The 22,125-nt window shown below is 39.5% G+C and overlaps 1 protein-coding gene across 4 annotated transcripts in view; it reads left to right on the plus strand.

Annotated features, from left to right (window-relative positions):
- The first annotated feature begins 622 nt into the window (after positions 1-622).
- B3GALT1 (beta-1,3-galactosyltransferase 1) overlaps positions 623-22,125 on the plus strand; it is a 443,777-nt gene continuing 422,274 nt past the window's right edge. For all 4 annotated transcript variants that reach the window (XM_056536926.1, XM_056536924.1, XM_056536925.1 and 1 more), the window contains exon 1: positions 623-843. The gene's annotated coding sequence lies outside the window, so the exon portion shown is untranslated. The remainder of the gene's footprint in view (positions 844-22,125) is intronic.

Genomic DNA, 22,125 nt, shown 5'->3' on the forward strand with positions numbered 1-22,125 from the left:
CATGCCCATGGTAATTAGAAGTATAACTTATGAAGGAGTTTGATACATACTACTACATATATGATATAGAACAGCATTTACGAACAGTGTGTCTCCAGCTGTTGCAAAACTACAACTCCCAGCATGCCAAGGTAATTCATAAAGAATTGCACTTTTTTTTTCTTTATGTGTTTTCAAACAGTGCATCTCCAGCTGTTGCAAAACTACAACTCCCATCATGCCCGTGGTAATTAGAGGTATAGGTTATGTAGGAATGTGATACATACTACTACATCCATGCTATAGAACAGCGTTTTCGAACAGTGCATCTCCAGCTGTTGCTAAACTACAACTCCCAGCATGCATGTTGGGAGATGTAGTTTTGCAACAGCTGGAGACACACCGTTTGGAAAACACTGATATAGAAGTAAAAAAAAAAAAGAGCAATTCTTTATGAAATAGCTGCCACCCACTCCTGCTCCTCTCTCCATCTGTGCACTTGATTTAACCTCTCACTATACAGCAAGTGCAGCAGTGCCCCCCTTTTTAGGACCAGGAGGGGCTTGTGACATCAGGGGCATTGACTTGCCAGGCTCCGGTTTCTCTTTTGCACAGAATAAAAAAAGCTGACTGGGCGTGTGTGGATTGCAATGGAAGGCTGGGCTTGTGTGCATTGTAGGCAGCCACTGCCTTGGCTTTGGGAGGCCCCTTTCCCATAGCTGTTCTCTGCCTCTTGCAGCTGCAGGCAGCAGCATCACTTGCATGTGGATATGAAGCCCTGTGTTTCCCAGGCTGACTGGTGACAACCTCCGCAGTGATTTTTGCTCAGGACATACACAAGGACCCCCTTTTCCTGCACTGATGGTATGTGCTGCCCGCTTTGTTTCCTATATAAGAGCAGCTGGGTGCACTAAGTGTTCCAGCAATGTTATGGAGAGAGGATGCTGCATCCTACATGGTGCTCACTGCATCCCTCTGGTCCTTCTCTGCTAATAATGTCACCGACACAAGAGCCGCTACCATTACACATCTCCTCTGCCGGTGATATTAAGCAGAAAATGGTAGCTGCTATGTGTCTGGCGTTTTCTTCAGTGCATCCCATCAACTCTCAATTGCTTTCTTGCATGCCATGTGTGCATCACTCTCTGCTTCTTCAGGGGACAGAGGCTTCAGTTTGCAGGCCCTTTCCTGTTATTGCTCTATGTATGTACTGTGTGTGTGTGTATATATATATATATATATATATATATATATATATATCCTCTTGGATATGTTTACCAATGCACCTGGCAGGATGCACATCATGCCCATGGGGTGTTCATGTTACACAATGTAATAGTATTAGGAGAGCAAGTTCCAGTCTTGGAAGCCAAGTACATGGGAGTCAGTGGCTGTTTGTGAAGATTTTTGCTATTTTTGAGCGGTTGTTGTTACTTTATACAATGTTGCAGTTGTTTGGATAAATAGAATGTGATGTGATAGGGATAGACAGATATATGTATTATTTGATTGATTGATTTTGGGTGGTAACATAGACGACAGCTTAGTAAAGATATATATATATATATATATATATATATATATATATATATATATATGAGAGAGATTAGATAGGGATAGACAGACATGGATATTGGATAGATAGATAGATATTAGATAGATAGATAGATAGATAAATATGATATGATATAGATAAATAGATAGATAGGAGATATATATATAGATATTAGATAGATAGATACGAGATAGATAGATATATAGATATTAGATAAATAGATAAAAGATAGATAGATATTGTATAGATATAAATATATAAGATAGATATGTAGACAAGTAAAAACACTAATAAAGAGATAGACTATGAAAGATATATAGATAGGAAGATAGATAGATATGAGATAGATATTAGATAGATAGATAGATAGATAGATATGAGATAGATAGATATGAGATTGATAAATAGATAGATATGTAGACAAGTAAAAACACTAATAAAGAGACCATGAAAGCAATGCATATTGGATACATAGATCAATAGATAGAATATTAAAGATATATAGATAGGAAGATAGATATGAGATAGAGAATAGATAAATATAAAATAGATGATAGATAGATATGAGATAGATAGATATGAGAGAAAGAGATAGATATGAGATAGATAGATAGATATGAGATAGATAGATAGATAGATAGATAGATAGATAGATATGTGATAGATAGATAGATATGAGATAGATGGATACAAAGATACAAACACACGGAGTAGAGGCAGCACGACCAAGCGAAATGCAGTAAGCAGGTGGAAGCTGATAATAAACCGTCCCAGTTGCAGACTGTATAGCTATATCCAAGGGAAGGGATTCAGCAGCACACCTAGGAACTTCAAACAACAGTGGTTTTAATTCCCCATGTTCAGATACATTTTGGCAGCATCTCACTTCCTTTCTCAAGCATGCTAGATAGATGCTAGATAGATATGACATATATATAAGATAGATAGATAGATAATCCACACTCCAGGACACAGCACCATTCACCAGGTCCGGTTTAGTAGCAGACTTTTCTTTAAATGTATTGCATCAGAGCATATACAAATGCTACATTTCGGCTAGTAAGCCTTTTTCAAGCATGCTTGAAAAAGGCTTGCTAGCCGAAACGTTGCATTTGTATATGCTCTGATGCAATAAATTTAAAAAAAAGTCTGTAACCAAACCAGACCTGGGGAATGGTGCTGTGTCCTGGAGTGTGGATAATGGATTGAACCTGGTATTTGGCAAACAGGTGGATTACTTGCACCTCACTGGTGATCGTCCTGTGCTGGTTCCTCTACATTGGACTAGTGAGATAGATATCAGATAGATAGATAGATAGATAGATAGATAGATAGATAGATAGTAGATGTTTATTTTATCATGAGCTAGGCTAAGTAAAAGCAAAAACAAAACAAAAGACTCCCTATATGTGCAAAGTGTTATAGTCCCCTACTGCCCTACTCTTGATCTTGCAGTCACAGTTCACCACATTCCCTCTCCATGTGTTTGGGTTGTCTAAGAAAATTCCACCTGTTCTCTAATGGACCAGTCAGTAGGGGGAGTGTCTCGGACTACCAAAGCAGGTGAAGCCTAGCAGCTATTTTACATACATAGAAAATGTTTTTTTTTTTTTTTTTTTTTTTTTTACTGTGGACTGGAGGTTTGTTTAAAGTTAAAGCAGTAGGTACAACTATAGTCCTATAAGATGGTGTAAGTTATTTGTACAGAATATGGATGAAGCGATGGATGAATAGATAGATAGATAGATAGATAGATAGATATGAGATATATAGATAGATAGATGAATAAATATGAGTGTCTAACATGTGCTCAGATCATTGTCAGTGATATTTGATGATTCACATACTGAAGCCGAATATTGATTGTGACAAGTGACACTTACTGGGATCTATGTCTGTTACCTATGGAAATAGGATTGTTGCTCGCTGAGGCATTTAATGAGGACAAGAGGATAAGTGGTAGGATGTTCAGGCGTCATATCTAAACAATGCTGTTTACAGGCGGATGTATATGTGTTGTCGGTAGGTGACATGCCAGTGCACAGTTTCCATAATAAAAATAAAACAATATACATAATCCTATACATAAACATATACCAGTTAACAGAGAGTATTCTTAAAGGCACAATCATTTTTCAAAATATGATAACCTCCAGCTCTTATCCTCCATGATGTTGTGATGGAGATTTAGACATAATGGGGGATATTTATCAAAACCTATGTAGAGAAAGAGTGGTGCAGTTGCTCTTAGCAACCAATCAGATTTCTTCTTTCAGTTTTAAAAAGGCCTGTGAAAAATGAAAGAAGCGATCTGTTTGACTACTATACACAACTGTACCATACAGGTTTTTATAAACTTCCTCCAATATATCTTTACTCCATCAATATTCATTAGCTGCATATTCAAAGTGCTGCTATTTCTAAGTGCTCTGGAGAGACATTGCAGGAGATAGTCAGGAGGTAGGCTGGAGGTGGATACAATCTAAAAAAGGTAAGATTTGTTTGTTTAAAATTTTTCACCTCTTTAAAATGGCAGACTTGGTTCAATGCAGGAATTGTTGTGCATGTATTTCAGGTTCCACTCTTTGGAGGTTTGGATGCTGTCAGGTCTGTAGACAGTTCTCCTTACTGCAGCAGGAAATAGCATTTTTGAAATGTGAGATGTTTAAATTATCTGTTAAACAAACTCAGGCTGGTACTGCTGCAATGCCACCGCCACAGAGGACCCCTAGAAATGGCAGATGGGTTATGGAGGTTCTGGAAGACTTAGAGTTGTGGATAGAAGACATGTCCCACAGTCTGTGGTTCTCCATAGTTGATTTGCAGCACTCTCAGAATGTAAGGGCAACATGGATATTGGCTCAAGCACAGAGGGTGAGGAGCCATCAACTTCTATGTCTAATTTATGCAAGACTGCAGCCAAGGGGGAAAAAAACATAAAGTGAAGTCTGAAAGGAAGCAGCTGTTGCTGAGTGATTCAATCATAAGAAGTGTGAAGCTTAAGGAAAATGGTTTTGTGAGATGTCTCCCGGGTGCTACTGCTAGAAGAGATAGAAGATGTATTCTTAATATTGTAAGCAAGCAAAGCAGGAAGGGGACATGGATGTTCTTGTCCATCTGGGAACAAATGACCTGGCTTGCAATGAAGTTTCATAGGTGAAGGAATCTTTTATCACACTTGGTAATGATGTACAGGATTTTGAATCCACTGTTTCATTTTCTAAAGTTCTGCCTGTGCAGAATGTTCAGAATGATAGGCAGAGGCGCATTAAGGAGTTCAAGTTATGGCTTAGTAAATGGTGTCAAGAGCAAGGATTTGGCTTTGTGTCTCATGATCGCTCTACTTGAAATAGAAAGGAACTTTACAAAAAGATGGTTTGCAACTTTCTCTCAAAAGGAACAAATGTACTCAGTGAACAATTCCAAGAATTTGCGAAGGAGTATTTAAACTAGGAAGGGGGGGGGGCAAAAGAATGAAAATCCATGAGTCCAATTGCCCCCCGAAACAATGCCAGAACATGTCAGTAGCACAGAGGTTAAGAAATGACAAGCTCAGAGTCCTGTCTACAAATGCCCGCAGTTTAGGTAATAAAATCAATGAACGTTGGCCAATAATGGCATCTGAGAATGTAGATTTAGTGGCTGTTACTGAGACATGGTTTAATGAAAGTAATGACTGGGACATGATCATACCAGGGTACACTTTATACAGAGGAAACAGAGAAGGCAAGAAAGGAGGAGGAGTGGCCCTGTATGTGAAAGATAGCATAAAATCTAACCTAATACAAGTTAGTGAGGCCAACATAGAAACAGTTAGGGTTACGTTGCAGTTTGGTAATTATGCAGTAACTTGTGTAGGTGTGATATATAGACCACCTGGTCAAGTTAAAGAATTAGATGATCTACTAGTTAAAGAAATAGCTAAAATGATAATGAAAGGAGAAGCTATCATTATGGGAGACTTCAATCTTCCAGATATAAACAGGAAAACCAAAATAGCTAGTTCTGCCAGGAGTACAGATATTCTAAATTCCCTATTGGGATTATCTCTACAACCCGGAGGGAGATCATTTTGGATTTGGTATTCACAAATGGGGATTTGGTATATGATGTTATTGTAGGCGAAAGCTTGGGATCTAGTGATCGCCAGTCAGTGGTTTAATATAAGAACAGTGAAGGAGTCACACCACACAAAAACTAAAATTTTATATTTTAGAAAAACAGTCTTTTGAAAAATGAGATTAGTCATAAATGAGTCCCTATCAGACTGGAACGGATTACATGGAGTCCAGGAGAAATGTAACTACTTAAAAGACGCATTATTGAAGGCAGCAGAAAATTGCATTAGACTTGTCAGTAAAAGTAGAAAAAGGAAGAGACCACTGTAATACTCAGCAGAAGTGGCCAAAATCATAAAAAAAAACTAAAAGCTAACATTTAGTAATTATAAAACAGCCCAGAGCAATGAAGATATGGAAATCTGCCAGATTAGGCAGAAAGAGGCCAAGCAAGTCATAAGAACTTCTAAAGTGCAGGCAGACGAAAAACTAGTTCAGTCTGTGAAAAAAGGGGATAAGACATTCTTCAGATATATAAATGAAAAAAGGAAATTAAAACAAGGAATAAAGGGCTAGTCGACTGCCTTAATGAATACTTCTGTTCAGTTTTTACAGAAGGAAAAGGACCTCAATTACGGAGGAAGACTAATGAATCATTTGATGCATGTGTCTTTAAAGAGGACGAGGTTCTACGTTTGCTGTCTAAAGTAAAGACAAATAAGTCACAGTGGCCTGATGGGATACACCCAAAATTATTAAAAGAGCTTAGTGGTGAGCTAGCAAAACCCTTAACAGATTTATTTAACCAATCACTGGTAGCAGAAGTCGTCCCAGAAGATTGGAAATTAGCAAATGTCGTGTCAATTGACAAGAAAGGTAGTAGGGAGGAATCAAGCAACTATGGCCCAGTAAGTCTGACATCAATAGTGGGGAAATAATGGAAACCCTACTAAAGGATAGGATTGGGGAACATCTAAAATCCCATGGATTGCAAGATGAAAAACAACATGGGTTTACTTCAGGGAGATCATGTCAAACAAATCTTGTTGATTTTTTTTTACTGGGTGACTAAAATAATAGATGGCGGAGGGGCAGTAGACATCACATATCTTGATTAGTGATGTCCCGAACATAATGTTCGCGAACCGGCGAACCGCCATTGACTTCAATGGGCAGGCAAATTTTAAAACCCACAGGGACTCTTTCTGGCCACAATAGTGATTTAAAAGTTGTTTCAAGGGGACTAATACCTGGATTGTGGCGTGCTGGAGGGGGATCCATGGCAAAACTCCCATGGAAAATTACATAGTTGATGCAGAGTCTGGTTTTAATCCATAAAGGGCATAAATCACCTATTATTCCTAAATTCTTTGGAATAACGTGCTTTAGCCCCCTTTAGACAGCACATAGAGCCCCCCTTTAGGCATCACATAGTTAGATCCCCCCTTTAGGCATCACATAGTTAGATCCCCCTTTTAGGCAGCACATAGATTCCCCCATGTTAGGCTGCACATAGTTAGAGCCCCCCTTTAGGCAGCACATAGACCCCCCCTTTAGGCAGCACATAGATTCCCCCATATTAGGCAGCACATAGTTAGAGCCCCCCTTTAGGCATCACATAGTTAGATCCCCCCTTTAGGCAGAACATAGATTCCCCCATATTAGGCAGCACATAGTTAGAGTCCCCCTTTAAGCATCACATAGTTAGAGCCTCCCTTTAGGCAGCACATAGAGCCCCCTTTAGGCAGCACATATTTAGATCCCCCCTTTAGGCAGCACATAGATTCCCCCATATTAGGCAGCACATAGTAAGAGCCCCCCTTTAGGCAGCACTGGTTTTATTTCACAGCCAAAAAAGATATTTTTTTTTTATTTGAACAACTATCACACCAAATGTGACTTGCACCAGTGTGACAATGAGCAAAAAAGGTTGCCAGTGGAGTTCCCCTTCTAAGCAGAGGTCCCCAACCAGGGTGCCTCCAGCAGTTGCAAGACACACGGACTGAACTTATAGCCCTTTTAATACTGTAGTTAGTTGCTTGAAGGAACTTAAGTTTTACACTGGAGTACCTCTTTTAACCAGCGGTCCCCTCCCAACCAGGGTGCCTCCAGCTGTTGCAAGACACATGGACTGATATTTGAGTCCTAAAAAGGGCTTTTTTTGGGTGCTGTCCTTAAAGCAGATGTTAGACTAGTGCTTTAGGAGTAAAGTGGACCCTGAATACACCACCTAGCAGCAACCTAGCTATCGCTTTCCCTATTACAGCAGGAGCAGCCTCTCTGTCCCTCCACTTTCTGAGCCTGCAGCATGCCGAAGGAAGGTAAAATGGCGTCCGTGCAGGAGGTAGGAGGGTCTGGAAGGGAGGGACTGCTGCTGATTGGCTGTAATGTGTCTGCTGACTCTGACTCACAAGGTCAAAGTTTACCGCAATGTTAAAGTATAGGGGGCAAATCGAACTTCACATATGTTCGCCCGGCGATTCGAACGCGAACATGCTAAGTTCGCCGGGAACTGTTCGCCGGTTGAACAATTCGCGACATCTCTAATCTTGATTTTTTTTAAAGGGGTACTCCGGTGAAAACCTTTTTTCTTTTAAAACATTTGGTTGCAGAAAGTTAAACATATTTGTAAATTACTTCTATTAAAAAATCTTAATCCTTCCTGTTCTTTTCTTTTTGGAATGCTCTCTGATGACATCACGTGCACAGTTCTCTCTGCTGACATTATTATAATAATAATGCTTTATTTATTGTTGTCCTTAGTGGGATTTGAACCCAAGTCCCCAGCACTGCAAGGCAGCAGTGCTAACCACTGAGCCACCATGCTGCCCTTAGCATACATCTGCTATGCATCTGCTATGCATGGTTGCTAAAATGGACAGAGATGTCAGCAGAGAGCACTGTGCTTGTGATGTCATCATTCCAAAAATAAAGGAATTTCCTCTGTAGCATTCAGCAGCTAATAAGTACTGGAAGGATTAAGATTTTTTTAATAGAAGTAATTTAAAATATGTTTAACTTTCTGCCACCAGTTGATTTAAAAGAAAAAAGGTTTTCACTGGAGTACCCCTTTAAGGCTTTTGACATTGTCCCACATAGAAGACTTATCAATAAACTGCAGTCATTGAGCTTGGACTCCCATATTGTTGAGTGGATTAGGCAGTGGCTGAGTGACAGACAACAGAGGGTTGTAGTCAATGGAGTATATTCAGAGCAAGTTCTTGTTACCAGTGGGGACCTCAGGGATCTATGCTGGGACCAATTTTGTTTAATATCTTCATTAGGGATATTGCAAAAGCTCTCGATGGTTCGGTATTGGTCTTTTTGCTGATGATACAAAGATATGTAACAGGGTTGATGTTCCTGGAGGGAAAAGGAGCCAAATGGAAAAGGATTTAGGAAAACTAGAAGAATGGTCAGAATTCAGGAAACTGAAATATGAATATGAAAGATGATGCACCTAAGGCTTAAAAACCCTAGGGCAGAATATTGAATATTTGACGCAGTATCTGAGGAAATGGATTTAGGAATAATTTATTCAGAAGACTTAAAGGTAGGAAGACAATGTAATAGAGCAACAGGAAACACTAACAGAATGCTTGGATGTATAGGGAGAGGTATAAGCAGTAAAAAGAGAGAAGTGCTCATGCCGCTGTACAGAACACTGGTGAGACCTCACTTGGAGTATTGTGCACAGTACTGGAGGATTCCGGATAAAACTTACCTGGATTGCAGGATAAAACTTACCAGGAAAGGTTACAGGACCTTAACATGTATAGCTTGGAAGAAAGAAGAGACAGAGGGGATATGATAGAGACTTTTAAATACATAAAGGGAATCAACAAGGTAAAGGAGGAGAGCATATTAAAGAGAAGAAAAACTACCACAAGAGGACATAGTTTTAAATTAAAGGGGCAAAGGTTTAAAAGTAATATCAGGAAGTATTACTTTACTGAGAGAGTAGTGGATGCATGGAATAGCCTTCCTGCAGAAGTGGTCGCTGCAAATACAGTGAAGGATTTTAAACATGTATGGGATAAGCATAAGGCTATCCTTGATATAAGATAGGGACAGGGACTATTGATATGATTCAGATTATTGGGAAGACTAGATGGGCCAAATGGTTCTTATCTGCCGACACATTCTATATTTCTATATTTGTTTACATAAAATTATTAGCAATAATACTGACCCTGTGCTTACTAATGTCTCCTATAAGAAGGGGTTCTAATAATCAGTTATTGTATATATATTTCATGCAGATTGGATTTTATTTAGTTCTTTGAACCTTCTTGTTCTCTTCCATTTTACAATTACAATGCATTATATGTGATCATTTTTGATAAGTTTGAAGATTTCTTTGGCCTTGGACAACTGGACTCTTGGGCTTCTGACTGCTCCTGACTGTCTAGTTTTTATTCTTCAGAATAACATGGACCAATACAGTGATCCCACAACTTACAATGGCCTCAATATACAATATTTTCAACATACAATGGTCATTCGCTGGTAAAGCTCCTGTATTACTGAAATGCATGCACTGACTGGCTGTCTGGCAGTGCCTCTGATTGGACAATTGTTTACTAACAAGGAGGAACTAATCCAGTATCCAAAAGTCAAGTTTATTACTGAATGGGCTCAGGAGACCACAGATACTCACAGATTACATAGTAACTATGACAGAGGGGTAGTCTGCCTTATGGTTTTCTATACTCATCTATAAACAAAAAACTGCTATGTAGCATGCAATGATACTTTTTAATCTATTTGTAACATTATAAAGAAAGAATATTGCAAGCATCACAGTTAAATGGGCACTCTCATTATGGTAAATAAAAACTCTTTCTAATGTACTTTGTTTAAAAAAAAATGATGTTTTATATGTTTTATTTGTGTTTCAAAAAGCTGTCACTAGGTGTCTCCCTACTTGTCCAGAGTACATTTTCCCCCATCTCTTGCACAGACTTTGGACTCCTGCTAGCCTGGCAGAAGTCCAAAATCAGGAAATGCAGTCTGGAGTGCTGTGGGGTGTGTGTGTGTGCATCCTTAGCCAGTCATAGCTCATCTCACACTGAACTGCTCTGGGCTGTGTATAGCAGAGTGAGGGAGGAAGTTCTCCGTTGTTTGGCTTCAGATGATGTCACTCCTGCTGGGGAACGCCCCTTCCCAGTCTGGGAATCTGAGACTGAGCAGAAAATACAGAGCAATATCAAGGTAAAAAACTAACAAATAATAAAAATAAAGGCAGGGGTGGTTTATCATGATGGGGGCAGTGAACTGGGAGGATTCTAAAATTGAACAAGATCATGAGAGGTACTCTTTAAGACATTCTATTTACATGATCTGTTCTAGCCACAGACTTCATCATTTGGCAGTGTGCCTTTATTGTAAGACAGTTTGAAAGTATATATTTTATCACATATAGAAGCAATATGAAGGATACAGACAACATAATACATTTATGAGAAAATGACTCTAACACCCTTTTACAGTACAGGGAGGTATTACATGTTCTGTACTACTCCTTTCCTGTGCCTATGGTTAGCTGCCCCTTAGGACACCAGGTAAGGGCGGCTCCATGTAACTTTTTTAGGACATTGGAGGGTATTTATCAGCAGATTTATGTGTCTTTTATTGCGTATGTTTGGCACATTTTTTGGCGCATTCTCTCCACTGTCATTTTGTAAACTTGCTAGGTTTTGAGGGTCCTACGTATGATCTTTGCAGTGGTCAGTAATTTATCATTTGTGCCAATTGTATTTTGGCATAATTTGCCTGTTTTGGATGCATGTTTGACGAAAATCACCGCCAACAATATTCTGACATGGAAAACACACATACCAAAGGAAGAATATGGTATACACCAAAGTTACTAAAGGGCATGCGCCAAATTGATAAATTTGGCACATGTCCGTAAAAACCAAAGTAAAAAAAAAAGGCTTCAAAGAAACTGACAACAGGTAAAAATGATAAATAACCCCCCCATTGTGTGTTCTGTACACGACCCTGAAGAAGCTCCTGTCCTCTACATAGACAGTGATTACAGCTCCCAGCAGATCTTTCTTACTTTCATATTTAGGGACTTGCTTTATCTGTATTTATTGTCTACTTATTTTTCTTTAATCCTCACTTTTTCCTATTTTTGGATGACATTGGATGGCTTTAGAACCAATTACCAGGTTTCCATAGAGTTATGGACTTAACATACAGCATACCAGCATACAATGGCTTCCACTTGAGTGACCACCATATAATCTATTGATCTCTATGGGCTCCATTCTGAGTTACAAAAAAAGTTTGACCTCAGAGAAAGTTATGAGAAAGTTGTGACCTTGGAAAACTTTTAAACCAAATCCTACTCCCACCCCAATAGCTTTAAAAATAAATAAATAAATACAATAAAATACATTTTATATTTATAGAAATATTTCAGAGAGTAAACCCTCAAAGACACCATTAAAACTTTGGAAAATTCTTTATTAAACTAATTATAACATTAATCATAAATGCAAATAGTTCTGCATAGTAACTATAGACACAAATTGGTTGGATATTGTAAAGTTACTTTTTATTTTACATACATTTTGACAATGAAAAAATGGTTGAAAATAATGGTGACCCATTAGCAAGTGTTTTATTTCCATGCGGCGCCACCACAGGAGAAATGCTGTTTACACAGTTCTGGGAGTTGTGTTTGTGCAACATCTGGAGGTTCACAGTTGGGAGACCAATGTTCTAAGGGAGCTCATTAGCAAGTGCTGTATTTCCCTGCAGCACCCCCACAGGAGAAATGCAGTATTGCACGGTGCTCATTAAAATTAGAGGACTGTCCATGTAGTGCACAGACATGGTAGGTCTTCCACACTTTATTTTTTGTTGTTGAAGCCTGCTAAAAAGATGAAAGTCCTGAATGTTGAATCCTTATCAACAGTAGGTATTAGGATGCATTTTCTACACCAGGCAATGACTTATCACTTCTCTTATATCGGGCAGACTAGATGGGCCGAATGGTTCTTATCTGCCGACACATTCTATGACTAATTGCATCTCCTGGGGGACGTTCTACCATATTTTGTTGTGCAAAAACTTAGTAACCTACATTTCTATAAGTTTGGTATACTATGATGCTCCATGCCTTGTATAGTGGTCTTCAACTTGCGGACCTCCAGATGTTGCAAAACTACAACTCCCAGCATGCTCGGACAGCCAACGGCTGTCCGAGCATGCTGGGAGTTGTAGTTTTGCAACATCTGGAGGTCCGCAGGTTGAAGACCACTGCCCTAGGAAATGTTTGTTCTGCTTGACCATCTAAGAAATTATTTTTTTTATATAAATCGATAAGTAGAACCATCCTATTTTACAATATTTCCTTCTTTGCATTACCCATTGCAAAAAGTAAGAGGAGTCCTACTATGGCGGGTTGTGTATTCACACCAGCTCTGATTTACACGGCTGTTCAGAGAAGCACCAGATATTATTGTCTGTAGGTGGGATTATGTATCTCTTAGCAAACACATCTAATAATAGCGCTCCTTCCCCTTCACATCACTCTGGAACAGATCCAATATCTGACAATAGCTCGGAGAAAGAACTGCCATATAAGAAATCATCACGTGCCATTTATTTCTATGCGTCCCCGAAGAACACTCTGCATTACTACAGGACTCTTAGAGAGATATTGGACAATAAGGCAGAATGAGTATTTGTGCAGGAGGCCGTGCTACACATTTAATCAGGTTTTTATTACAATGGGTGAAGTCATGGTGGGTAATAGCTGTTCACAAGTGACAAGGCTGAGAATTGTGCTATTCAGATTAGTAATATAATATTATTAGACTACATGCAGCCTTTTTTTTTTTTTATATCAAGCTGATAGTTTGAGTTTCGGGTCAATCGGAGTGACCAGTATTTCACGTTTTAATCACTGTGGTGTAATCTATCAGTGTGATACACAGCCATATACTCTATATACCTTGCATCCTTTGCAGGTTGCAAGTGTAACCTTGACCTCAAGGATAATTCACACAACCCTTGTTTATGCTGGTGGGGTATTCTAGTCTAAAATGAAAGCGATTCTGTCTGCGGACTGACATTGTGAAATTTGTGATAGTAAAGGGTTCGGTTCACACTGCTGTTTTTTGTGCACAGATGCTAGCAGAGTCAGAAACCATGAAAATAAAAACATAGCGCGCAGAGTTGGATAGCAATTTGGTGACACAATAAGGTCTGTAGAAATCAAGGGACACCCAAAATAATTGTATTAGGGAAGAAAAACTATCCATGCTGGATGTGTGTAAGACCTGAATTCAATGGGTTGTTACAAGAGAGGAATGTATTTTGAATAAAGATGAGCAAACATTTTAAAAGTTCCATTCTGCCGGTTCCCTAAACTGTGGCCAAAAGTTATGTTCACACCTGTATTTTACCAATAGCCCCCTCCCATAGACATGAATGGAGGGGCGTGGTGTCACGTCACGTCCCCAGTCCCGGAAAAACCCGCATAGAATGTGGGTGCTGCAGGGAGATCGCAGGGGGATCCCAGTGGCGGGCCCCCTGTGATCAGACATCTTATCCCCTATCCTTTGGATAGGGGATAAAATGTTTTTGCCCGAAATACCCCTTTAACTTCAAAGTTATGGCAAGATGTATGGCTATGGGTAAAGGGATGGTGCCTGGTGGTAACTAATAGGTTTAATAAAAACACACTGCACTAGTGGATTTTTTATGCTTTTTTTTTTTTTTTTTAAACTAATGTCCAAAAATTATCCTTTTTTTGGGAATAAGAACAGGTTTACAAGCTGTGAAAAATTACTTCTATTTTTGGGCATAGCAACAGAATTGGCATCCTAGAAAGTGCACAAAAGTGACATACAACCCTCTTTGCGGCATTATCACAATTAGTGTAAAAAAAACTGTCACAATTAACTTCAAATGAAAGCAGAATTTGCACTTACAGAACAGATGCAGAACACTCTTTGCTGCTTTACTACAATTATATATATATATATATATATATATATATATATATATACATATATATATATATATATATGTATAAAACATATATATGATCCTACGCCTATCTGTGGTGTTCACTGCTTAATGTCCCTCGCAGAGATATTCACCTAACACCTGCTTTCTCTAAAATGGCTGCTGAAGCTTTATGCATAGGCCTTTATAGTGGATCTGACATCACCCCTATACTCCCTCCTGATTGGCTGGGAAAGCTGAAAGAAATTATGGGATTCCTTGAGGTCATGTGATCCTTCCACCTTTTTCTTTCTGCGCTGTGATGTTATTTTAGCAGGTTCTGCCAAATCAAACCGCCCTAAGTTCACGTTCTAGTCAATTCAAGCTTTTAGTTCTAGTCCATTCAAAGTTCTGATTGAACTCGTGTTCTACAGTTTTGGTTTACTCCTCTCTAGTTTTGGATTGTATCTTAGAATACTTGCAGACATAAAAAATGGAGCTAGTATGGACAAAAAGATGTAACTCAGGTATGATTACAAAACTCTATACAGATAAAACATGGACATTTCTTTCATTAAATACATCCATTTTTGTTATACTCCCAGCTCACCACTTCTTTCTATCATACTTTGTAGTAAAATGTCTTTATTAGGTTATTACAAGATTAAAAGGAACAACCCACTTTGGTATATTGGCTCCAAAACATTTCAAGCATTACAAACAAGGGAATACACACCATAGTGGCAGACCATGGATAGAGAAGGGGACCCATCCTGGTTGGTTCCATTCCTTTTTCTATTGATAAGAAACTGTGCCGAACTCTTCTTTTTAGGGAACTGCACTGTCAACATTTTATTGGAGGGGGTACTAACCAGTGGGTAATGGAAAGCAATGGAAAATAAACACCAGACCCTTTTGCCCTGGCGAAGGGGCAACATCCGATGCCATAATAAGAGGACAATTTCAATATTATATTTAGGGGCCCCTTTATCCAATGTATGCTGCTGATTACAAAAAAGCATTTGTTGTGCTTGAAATGTGTTGGTTTACTGACACACCACAATGGATTGTTGCTTTTTGTAAAAAAAAATTAACTAATAAAGACTTTTGGAGGTTCTTCATGCATTATGTGATTTAGTCCTCAGGACAGTGTTTCCCAACTAATGTGCGTACAGCTGTTGCAAAACTATAATTCCGAGCATGCTCGCACAGCCTTTGGCAACAGCTGGAGACACATTGGTTGGGAAACACTGCCTTAGGGCTTATATCGTATTGTGGAGTCAAAGGCAAGCCATAGGCATACCATATAGTGCTTCTATTAAGCGTTGTAGTTAACAGGGTATTCCAGGATTTTTTTTTATTTGACTATGCTACAGATGCTGTAAAGTAAGTGTAATTCATAAGATAGTGTCTGTACCTGTGTTTGGTGGGGGTTTTGCAATTCTTTTTTGATTTTTGCCCCAGGGTTTACTTTTAAAAGCATACAAAGTATGTGTTGTCTCAGGTTTTCCCAGGTTGCAGTACAGCCCGAGACATTACATCACTAGTCAGGTGATGATGGGGAGCCTATCCTGCTTTAATAAGTGGAGGGACCGCTGGGTGGGAGGGAGATCATTTAGAAAGCAATTGCAGTTTTGAAACAGGTAGAAGCACCCTGAATAGAAAACACTGGTCTGTTGCATTAAGGGGAGCACAGTGTCATGACCGACTGGGGGAGCAGGGAGAGTGAGCCCTAACTGACCCTAAAAAGACTCTCCCTGCCTACTTGCCTATCCATCCTAAACGATGAATAGACAACTGGGCGCCGGTCCCTTCCTGCGCTAAAGTGCAGTGGCGTAAAAACACATAATATACATAGTCGTCACAGGCCAGAAACGGAAAACAACTAGACCACCAGATATACCAGACAGAACACAAACACCAACAGGCAGAATATAGTGAATTAACAAACAGTTCATAAACCGGATATCAGATAAACGGCAGACATGATAAAATGAACAAGACTAGGCATGATAGGAGTATACAGCAGAATCCAGGAGATGAAGGGGATAAACAGAAGAACTGAGAGCCAAAACACTTAACTGAACAGGTAAGTTACTAAGAACTATCACAAGCAGGTACAAGTACAAAGGACAAAGATCAGATCAACCAAACAGGATATAAATATAGGACACTGTTCACACTGGGACACAGAACATACAAAAATATCCTAAAACCGACTAATGTAACACAGACTTAAATACAAGGAGCATGCTATATAACCATGGTTAAAAATCCAGATAAAATGACAAGATAAATTCAAGGTAAATGCTCAAGCAGACACAATCAGAATATAGCACAAACAGACATAGTAGTATTGCACTCAATAACCAGCCCCAGAATGCAGGAGAACTCTGGCTAAATAACTCCACCCGAGTTCTCATTCACTCAGAGCATTAACTATTCCCTATCCAGGTGGAATAGCAAACTGCTCTGAACAAGTGTGTGAATACACACCTAAACAGAAAAATACAAAAACAAATAAATGGACATTACACACAGGTGTGTTTTAATGGGTGTTTTCAGGAATGTTTGGTTATTTGTGAATCACGGTAAAATTTTGGGCAATCCTGTAATGTTACTACAATTTGCATGTGACTAAATGTCGGCATGTAGCCCTATCCAAACTCTTTTGTGGATCTGTAATATCTGAGCTCTATACACATAACACTTCCATTGGCCGGCATCCATGCCCCTTTATAAGATTGGAAGAAGGGAGAGCTATCGGTGCCGTCAGTAACTACACACAGCTTGTTTCCATAATCTCTTTTCAACGTCTCTGATGCCAATTTAAATGTATTTCTCATATTGTTACTGTTTTCGGATTGTTCTGTTAATCAGTCTTTTTTTTTTTTTTATATCTATGGGTAATAGATGTGTGTTGCACGTATATGATAAACAAGTAACCTTATGATTTTTAAAGATGAGCGAAGTTTCAGTGATTCGATTCGTCATAAACTTCTCAGCTCAGCAGTTGCTGACTTTAGCCTGCATAAATAATTTCAGCTTTCAGGTGCTCCGGTGGGCTGGAGACTCTCTCCTAGGACTGTATCCACCTTTTCCAGCCCACCGGAGCACCTGAAAGCTGAACAAATTCATGCAGGCTAAAGTCAGCAACCGCCGAGCCGAGAAGTTTGTGACGAATCGAATCACTGTACGTTTGCTCATCTCTAATGATTTTATTGCTTTACAAACAATATAATATGATTTTATTTATTTAAAAACAATATTATTATGATTTTATTTATTTACAAACATTATGATTTTTTTTGCAAACAATATTATTATGATGATTTTATTTATTTATAAACAAAACAATATTATTACGATTTTATTTATTTACTAACAATATTATTATTATTATTATTTCATTAATTTATTTACAAACAATATTATTATGATTTTATTTATTTACAAACAATATTATTATGATTTTATTTATTTACAAACAAAATTATTATGATTTTATTTATTTACAAACAATATTAGTTAAAGGGGTACTCCGCTGCTAGACATTTTTTCTCTGAACCAAAGAATAGGGCATTAGACATCTGATTGCAGGGTTACCACTGCTGGGGCCCCAGTGATCTCCTGCAGCACCCAGCATTCTAAACAAATGCTGGGTTATGGCGGCAGTGGTCGTGCCAGCCGTCACCCCCTCTCACTTAGACATGAATGGAGGGGGTGTGGCATGAAGTCACGAGGGGTGTGGCCGTGACGTCACAATTACGGCCACGGGCTCCAAGCATTCTAAACAAAATATTCAGAATGCTGGGGCACGGGAGTACCTCATTAAAAATATTGATGTAAATTTGCTTACAATATCCACTTACTTTACTTTAAAAGTGAGCATCCACTTTTCTGCTATTATTTGTGTTTATTATTCTGTGCAGATTTTTCTTGGACAGAGTTCCAATTCCCCTGAATAGACAATAAGTTCAATGCTGCAATTCTGAGAACCTGCAGAATAATGTGAAGGCTCTTGTATATGCCTTGTGTATATAGCTTTATGAGTGGATGCACTGTTTAATTCATTCCTTCTCTCTTTAATTTCATCCTTCTCAGCCTACAACTTTCCTGATGCCTCTGGCTCTGCAGAAACACAGGGGGCAGAGTCGCCTCATTGCACACAGAGTGCTAAGTGTAGGTATTGATAGGTCAGTAACATAGAATTTCTGTCCCCTAATTTGTGCTGCAGAGACTCAGTGTATTCCTATGAAATGCAGCTTCATTCAATCTCCCCCTTTCAGCTCTTATAAGCAGAGGAGAGCGATGTTAAACTGCAACAGATTGGATACAGTTTACAATCTGCCCACACAGCAGATATCAGAGGCAGGCAGTGTAAGTTCCCTGACTTGGGCTGCAGAGTCTCAGTGCATTCCCATGAGATGTAGCTTCATTCTGTCATTCCCTTTCAGCTCTTACAAGCAGAGGAGAGTGGTATCAAACTGCAACCAATAGGATATGCCTGACAATCTGCACACACAGCAGATATCCGAGGCAGACAATGTAAATCCAGTGACTTGTGCTGCAGTCTCAGTGCATTCCTATAAGATGCAGTTCAGTGCATTCCTATGAGATGCAGTTCAGTGCATTCCTATGAGATGCAGTTCAGTGCATTCCTATAAGATGCAGTTCAGTGCATTCCTATGAGATGCAGTTCAGTTCATTCCTATGAGATGCAGTTCAGTTCATTCCTACGAGATGCAGTTCAGTTCATTCCTACGAGATGCAGTTCAGTTCATTCCTACGAGATGCAGTTCAGTGCATTCCTATGAGATGCAGTTCAGTTCATTCCTACAAGATGCAGTTCAGTGCATTCCTATGAGATGCAGTTCAGTGCATTCCTATGAGATGCAGTTCAGTTCATTCCTATGAGATGCAGTTCAGTGCATTCCTATGAGATGCAGTTCAGTTCATTCCTATGAGATGCAATTCAGTTCATTCCTACGAGATGCAGTTCAGTGCATTCCTATGAGATGCAGTTCAGTTCATTCCTACAAGATGCAGTTCAGTGCATTCCTATGAGATGCAGTTCAGTTCATTCCTATGAGATGCAGTTCAGTGCATTCCTATGAGATGCAGTTCAGTACATTCCTATGAGATGCAGTTCAGTGCATTTCTATGAGATGCAGTTCAGTGCATTCCTATGAGATGCAGTTCAGTTCATTCCTACGAGATGCAGTTCAGTGCATTCCTATGAGATGCAGTTCAGTTCATTCCTACAAGATGCAGTTCAGTGCATTCCTATGAGATGCAGTTCAGTTCATTCCTACGAGATGCAGTTCAGTGCATTCCTATGAGATGCAGTTCAGTGCATTCCTATGAGATGCAGTTCAGTGCATTCCTATGAGATGCAGTTCAGTGCATTCCTATGAGATGCAGTTCAGTGCATTCCTATGAGATGCAGTTTCATTCTGCCTCCCCATAGCAGTGGAAAGCAGTGTTAAACTGCAACTCATAGGATACACCAAATAATCCAAGTAGTTTCATAACTCTGAAACTGATTATTGCAGCACTCTTTACAAGGAGAAACATATAGAGCAGTGTGCCTACAGCTGTTGCAAAACCAATGTGCCTCCAGCTGTTGCAAAACTACAACTCCCAGTATGCTGGGAGTTGTAGTTTTGCAACAGCTGGAGGCACATTGGTTAGGAAACATTGATTTAAAGGGAAAACCAGGATGGAGCTGGGTGAAAAGGGGAGAGGTCTGAGAACTTCCAGAGGGGATCTAATAGGTGATAATGTAGTTCACTGGAGGTCAGACCCGTAGACAGTAGAGCATGTCATTTATTGGTGGTCTTAGATGGGATTACATGACCCAGCTGCACTAAGGAAAGGGATTAAAATGTATGGATGCAACTGATCTAGAATGAAACAAATGAACGTGCTAAAATATAAGCCCACTGATGTTGAGTTAGTATTATAAATGCATGGAGGAAATGTACCCAGGTACATAAAGGATTATTCTATGAAAATTTTTTTTTTTTTTTCATATCAACTGTCTCCAGAAAGTTAAAGGAGTACTCCAGCGCAACATAACTTATCCCCTTTCCAAAGGATAGGGGATAAGTTAAAGATCGTGGGCGGTGGTCTGAGCTCTGGGGCCCCCCGGGATCTCCTGGACGTGGCCGTGGCAGTATGCCGCAAAGGGGGCATTCTGTCCCCGCATGATGTGGCGGCCAACACGCCCCCTCCATGTACCCCATAAAGATACATGGAGGGGGGGGTGCCTGCTTTCTGCTTGGGAGGAAACTGCAATTCCTGCAGACTGCAGCCCTGTCCAGGAGATCCCGGGGGGGCACCAGCGCTCTGACCCCCGCAATCTATAACTTATCCCCTATCCTTTGGATAGGGGATAAGTTATGTTGGGCTGGAGTACTCATTTAAACTGATTTGTAAATTACTTCTATTAAAAAATCTTCCAGTACTTATCAGCTGCTGAAGTTGAGTTGTTCTTTTCCGTCTGACAACAGTGCTCTCTGCTGACACCTCTGTCTGCCTCAGGAACTGTCCAGGGTAGCAGCAAATCCCCATAGCAAACCTCTCCTGCTCTGGACAGTCCCTGAGACAGACAGAGGTGTCAGCAGAGAGCACTGTTGTCAGACAGAAAAGAACAACTCTACTTCAGCAGCTGATAAGTACTGGAAGGATTAATATTTTTTAATAGAAGTAATTTACTAATTTGTTTAACTTTCTGGAGCCAGTTGAGAAGAAAATGAAATTATGAAATTATTTAGCGCAGAACTTTAGACTTCTTCAAGCAATGGGTGAACATTCACTTTAAGCTGAACATGTTGAGTCATTTAAGACAGATTGGTTGCTATGGATATATTGCATAACATATCTGTTGAGTTGTTAGGGGAATGTGCCCCTAGCAACCAAACTGTCTCTGTTGAATTGGTCCTCAGCTAAGGGCAGCGAAGAGGCAATACTGAAACAGAGTCTTTCCTTACTCTGTACTGCTATATAAAGCACATTTATGTAAGAACACATTTATTGGGATTTAATGTTTTTAAAAAACCAAAACATTTTCCCAATTAACACTGAATAGTTTATTGTACACTGTATTTTGGACACATTTTATTAAGTTAACCCTTTTGGACCTATTCAGAAGCTATATAACTATAGGATCAGGCTTTGTAAAATCAACATGATGGCAATGGATGTTGGAGTGACAACACCAGGAGCGATAGTGAATTTTAATAATTTTTGAGAAAATGTTATCTATGTCAGTGTTTCCCAACCAGGGTGCCTCCAGCTGTTGCAAAACTACCACTCCCAGCATGCCCGGACAGCCGAAGGCTGTCCGGGCATGCTGGGAGTGGTAATTTTGCAGCAGCTGGAGGCACCCTGGTTGGGGAACACTGATCTATGTAACTAGTAATTCCAAGCTGATACAGTCATAGCCGTAAATGTTGCCACCTCTGAAGTTTTTCAAGAAAATTAAGTATTACTCACAGAAAAGGATTGCAGTAACACATGTTTTGCTATACACATGGTTATTCCCTTTGTGTGTATTGG

The sequence above is a fragment of the Hyla sarda genome, chromosome 8 (assembly GCF_029499605.1).
Source record: "Hyla sarda isolate aHylSar1 chromosome 8, aHylSar1.hap1, whole genome shotgun sequence".
Classification (NCBI taxonomy): Eukaryota; Metazoa; Chordata; class Amphibia; order Anura; family Hylidae; genus Hyla; species Hyla sarda.